Source organism: Triticum urartu, chromosome 5A, assembly GCF_056163025.1.
Source record: "Triticum urartu cultivar PI428250 chromosome 5A, HENAU_Tu73, whole genome shotgun sequence".
NCBI lineage: Eukaryota > Viridiplantae > Streptophyta > Magnoliopsida > Poales > Poaceae > Triticum > Triticum urartu.
The window spans coordinates 527,409,826-527,415,825 of record NC_141877.1 but is presented as its reverse complement, the minus strand read 5'-3'; positions in this window follow the sequence as shown (position 1 = coordinate 527,415,825).

The window sequence follows — 6,000 nt, the reverse complement described above, 5'->3', positions numbered from 1 at the left end:
TAATAGAATTCAAAAGTTGGAATTCAAACTCTTCCAAACTTGTTGAAACATCTTCTGTGGGGCTAGGTATAAATCGTGGATCTCACATTGTAATTTTCATTATCCTTCAGCCTCTCTAGCCATTTCCTTTTTTCCAAAGCTCTCTTTCTATATTTTTTGCTGTTGAAGGAAATATAAAAGGCTATCTAGGCCAGCCCAACTATTCCTGAGGCCCACCTTCTCCCGTGACCTAGCCCACCTCCTCACCTTATCCCCCCTGGAAAAAGCCATCCTCACTTTATCCTCACAGCCCCTCTCTCCCCAGTCCCAACGACCGACCCATGTCTCCTCATCGCACAGCCGCGTGGCGCCAGGTGCCAGCCAGGGAAAGTCCTCGATGCGGTCGCGCAATGCCCTCCACCGTAACCCGTGTCGGCCGCCGCTACCCATGGCTACTGTTGAGTATAATGCTTATTAGGAAGTATATGATGGACTATGATTTGTTCATGTCTTGTCTTGTACTCTAAATTGGTCATTGTACTTTTATATATATGCCCACGAGGCTCAAACAATACAACAACTATTCCACCAATTCATCTCTTTGTCCTCTAACATGGTATCAGGCTAACCGATCCAAACCCTAGCCGCCGCATGTCGCTTCCGCCCCGCGCATAGCCCTCGGGGCAGTCGACCGCCATTACCGTTGCAGGGGGCCGCGCCGCCCTTACCTAGGGTTCGTTCATCACTCATGTTGACCGGCTCCCAATCTCTTGATCCAGGTTCTCTCTCTCTCACTCTCTCTCTCTCCGGTCGCCTTTTGATCGGTGTTTCCTTTTTGGTTTTCCGATCTAAGATCGGTTTGGGTCACCCGCCGCCGCCCGTCGACCCACGCGCCTCTTCTCCGACACCGGCGCGGCCAGCCGGCCTCTCCTCCGACCCGGTAACTACGCGCGCTGAGGCGGCCCATTATGGCTTGTCGTCATCCACGCGTCGGCCTGCCCGTCGCCCTGCGCCGGCCGTTGCTGCTCTGCTCCGACCGGGACCTCTCCGTCACCACCCACCTCCGCCGCATCTGCATGGTGGCCCTGCGGTCTGCCTCGCTGGCCTCGTCCCCGGCTGCGTCGGGCGGGCTGTGTCAGGCTCGTCGACTGCCTCGAGCTCGGGCGCCACTGCTACATTGGTCGCTCGAGCCTCGTTGCCCGGGCGCCGGCGCTGAAAGCAGCCCAGGTGCCGGTGCTGGCGCGCTTGCTCGCACGTCGTCCTATGTCGTCTGTCATTGCTGGCTTCATCTCGGACTTCGCCACCATCCCGCCTCCATCGAGCTACGTCCCCGACGTCGCACGCGATCGGCTTGATCACCCGCTCGCCGCAGCGATCCACCTCGTCTACGCCGTGTGACCGACTTGGCCCGTTGGTTGCGCGTGCCTCCGCAGGTCCCGTGAAGACCGTCCAGAGTACAGTGTGCCTCTACATCGATCGAGCAATAGGCACCGTCGGGCCGCAGCGCCGTCGCCCAGTGGTTCTCCATGTGGCTTCACCGATCCGTGCCGCTGCTGCATCGCCCCTTCGGACCGTAGCGCCGCAGCATGTGGTCCACGCCGCTGCCCTCTGGCCGTTCCCGTGGTTGCACCAATCCGCACGCTGTCGCTGCGTCGCCTCAGGGCTATAGTGCCATGGCCCACGGTCAACCGACGCCCCCAAGGCCATTTATTCCAGGCCGCCCCCGAGGCTGCACCGACCCTTGCGCTGCCGCTGCATCGCCCCGTTGGGCCGTTGCGAGTGTGGAACGCGGTCCTAGCTATCGCCCCAACCCGCCTGCTGCCACTACGTCGCCCCTTCGGTGAAGGAAATATGCCCTAGAGGCAATAAAAAAGTTGTTATTTTATATTTCCTTGTTCATGATAAAGGTTTATTATTCATGGTAGAATTGTATTGATCGGAAACCTAAATACATGTGTGGATACATAAACAAATATCATGTCCCTAGTGAGCCTCTACTAGACTAGCTCATTGATCAAAGATGGTTAAGGTTTCCTAACCATGGACATGAGTTGTCATTTGATAACGGGATCACATCATTAGGAGAATGATGTGATGGACAAGACCCATCCGTTAGCTTAGCATATTGATCATTCAGTTTATTGCTATTGCTTTCTTGATGTCAAATACATATTCCTTCGACTATGAGATTATGCAACTCCCGGATACCGGAGGAATACCTTGTGTGCTATCAAACATCACAACGTAACTGACTCATCAGAAAGATGCTCTACAGGTATCTCCGAAGGTGTTTGTTGAGTTGGCATAGATCGAGATTAGGATTTGTCACTCTGAGTATCAGAGAGGTATCTTTGGGCCCTCTCGGTAATACACATCATAAAGCTTGCTAGCAAATGACTAAGGAGTTAGTCACGAGGTGATGTATTACGGAACGAGTAAAGAGACTTGTCGGTAACGAGATTTAACTAGGTATAGAGATACCGAAGATTGAATCTCAGGCAAGTAACATACCGATGGACAAAGGGAATTACGTATGCTACCATAACTGTTCGACCGATAAAGATCTTCGTAGAATATGTAGGAGCCAATATAGGCATCCAGGTTCCACTATTGGTTACTGACCGGAGAGGTGTCTCGGTCATGTCTACAAAGTTCTCGAACCCATAGGGTCCACACGCTTAACGTTAGTTGACGATATAGTACTATATGTGTCGGGGATATACCCCGCGGCGTAAACCGGCCGGAAGCATAACCCGGCCGGACTTGGCGGTTTACTTGAGACCCGGTTAAGACTTGATGACTCACTGGCGACCCGTTTGGGCCTGGCGGTTTACGGTTCATTGGTAATCCGGCAGGCGGGTCAGAAGAACGACAAGACCTGGTGGCCCAACAGGCGGTTCATGAAGGCCGGTTCATACTATGATGGTCCGGTTTAAGGAGAAAGGCATGACGAATATTTACCTTACAAGGAGTTAAGACCAGGACTTGTATCCGGTTCGTATTAGAGATAGACTAGTCCTAATCCTAATAGGACTCCACATGTAAACCACCCCTTCAACATATATAAGGAGGGGCAGGGCTCCCCAAAGAGGGGAGGAAAAAAGAAGAAACAATCTTAGGGCTAGACACAAAGAGGAGAGCCGGTTTACGGTGACTCCCTCGTGATGATAATGAGACCTAGCCTCAAACAGCATGTAGGGCTATTACCGGATGATGTTTCCCGGGGCCCGAAGCCGTCTAAATCCTTGTCTTGCGTGTTGATCCGCCCTGCGTCTCTCGTCCCACTCAACCCCTCTCAAGCTACCACATAGATGCATTGGCCTCGCGACTAAGTCCTGACACTAAGGACATCTGCCGTGACAAATCCACGACAGTTGGCGCCCACCGTGGGGCTGGCGCACGGTGGTGTTGAGATCTTGGAGGGATCTCTTCAGGGATTGAGAAGTTCATGATTTGCTGGATGGAAAGAACCGGCGCAAAAGTTTACATCATCGACGAACCGTCAAATGGTATATTCGAGATTCAAGATCAAGAGAACATTAGGGCTGGATCGTTGCTACCGCCATAACTCGCCAAGATCAAGAGAAGGAATTATTCTCGTCGAAACCAAAACTACTGCTACAAGAGCTGTCAGCAGAGAATCGGCGAGCGGGTCCGATGACTACTGTGTCGGGCGGCTGTCCGATCGGCCACGTACGAGTGGTTGCCGTCCACGAAGATTTCAATATCCCAAGAAAGTCCTGACACTAAGGACATCTGCCGTGACAAATCCACGACAATATGAGTTATGTATGTTGGTGACCGAATGTTGTTCAGAATCTCGGATGAGACACGGACATGACGAGTAGCTTCGGAATGGTCCGGAGGTAAAGATTGATATATAGGATGATATGGTTCGACCAAGGGGTAAAGCCGACGGGGCTTTAGGTCGGTGCAAAAGGAGTTTTGCGGAGGCCAGGGGGCCAAACGTCGGAGACCCTGGCATCTGGCCCTAGGCCAGACGCCGAGGCCCATGGCTTTCGGGCCAGACGCCAAGGATTGTGGCGCCTGGTCTTGGAAATCCGAGAAGGACTCTTCCTTATGGGCAAAACTGACTTTGAGGAGGCTCTTTCTCCAAGTTACGACCCGAGGGCTCAACATATAAATAGAGGGGCAGGGCTAGCACCTGGAACACATCAAGATACACCAAGCCGTGTGCCGGCAACCCCATCCCTCTAGTTTATCCTCCGTCATAGTTTCTGTTGTGCTTGGCGAAGCCCTGCGGAGATTGTTCTTCACAACACCGTCACCACGCCATCGTGCTGCTGGAAGTCATCTACTACTTCGCCTCTCTTGCTGGATCGAGAAGGCGAGGACGTCATCGAGTTGAACGTGTGCTGAACACGGAGGTGCCGTGCGTTCGATAGATCAAGACACTTAATAGGACTTTCACAAAGCACATACCTTGACAAAGTTTTGAAGAAGTTCAAAATGGATCAGTCAAAGAAAGGGTTCCTGCCTGTGTTACAATGTGTGAAGTTGAGTCAGACTCAAAGCCCGGCCACTGCAGAAGATAGAGAGAAAATGAAAGTCATTCCCTATGCCTCAGCCATAGGTTATATCATGTATGCTATGTTCTGTACCAGACCTGATGTGTGCCTTGCCATAAGTCTGGCAGGGAGGTACCAAAGTAATCCAGGAGTGGATCACTGGACAACGGTCAATAACATCCTGAAGTACCTGAAAAGGACCAAGGATATGTTTCTCGTTTATGAGGTGACAAAGAGCTTGTCGTAAATGGTTACGTTAATGCTAGCTTTGACACTGATCCGGATGACTCTAAGTCACAAACCGGATGCCTATTTATATTGAACGGTGGAGTTGTCAGTTGGTGCAGTTTCAAGCAGAGCGTCGTGGCGGGATCTACGTGTGAAGCGGAATGCATAGCTTCTTCGGAAGCAACAAATGAAGGAGTCTGGATGAAGGAGTTCATATCCGATCTAGGTGTAATACCTAGTGCATCGGGTCCAATGAAAATCTTTTGTGACAATACTGGAGCAATTGCCTTGGCGAAGGAATCCATATTTCACAAAAGAACCAAACACATCAAGAGATGCTTCAGCTCCATCCGCGAACAAGTCGAGGAGGGAGACATAGAAATTTGCAAGATACGTACGGATCTGAATGTAGCAGACCCGTTGACTAAGCCCCTTCCATGAGCAAAACATGATCAGCACGAAGACTCCATGAGTGTTAGAATCATTACAATGTAATCTAGATTATTGACTCTAGTGCAAGTGGGAAACTGATGGAAATATGCCTAGAGGCAATAATAAAGTTACTATTTTATATTTCCTTATTCATGATAAAGGTTTATTATTCATGCTAGAATTGTATTGATCGGAAACCTAAATACATGTGTGGATACATAAACAAATACTGTGTCCCTAGTGAGCCTCTACTAGACTAGCTCGTTGATCAAAGATGGTTAAGGTTTCCTAACCATGGACATGAGTTGTCATTTGATAATGGGATCACATCATTAGGAGAATGATGTGATGGATAAGACCCATCCGTTAGCTTAGCATATTGATCGTTCAGTTTCTTACTGTTGCTTTCTTGATGTCAAATACATATTCCTTCGACTATGAGATTATGCAACTCTCGGATACCGGAGGAATACCTTGTGTGCTATCAAACGTCACAATGTAACTGGGTGATCATAAATATGCTCTAAAGGTATACCCGAAGGTGTTTGTTGAGTTGGCATAGATCAAAATTAGGATTTGTCACTCCGAGTATCAAGAGGTATCTCAGGGCCCTCTCAGTAATACACATCATAAAGCTTGCAAGCAAATGACTAAGGAGTTAGTGACGAGGTGATGTATTACGGAACGAGTAAAGAGACTTGCCGATAACGAGATTGAACTAGGTATAGAGATACCGACGATCGAATCTCGGGCAAGTAACATACTGATGGACAAAGGGAATTGCATATGTTGTCATAACGGTTCGACCGATAAAGATCTTCGTAGAATATGT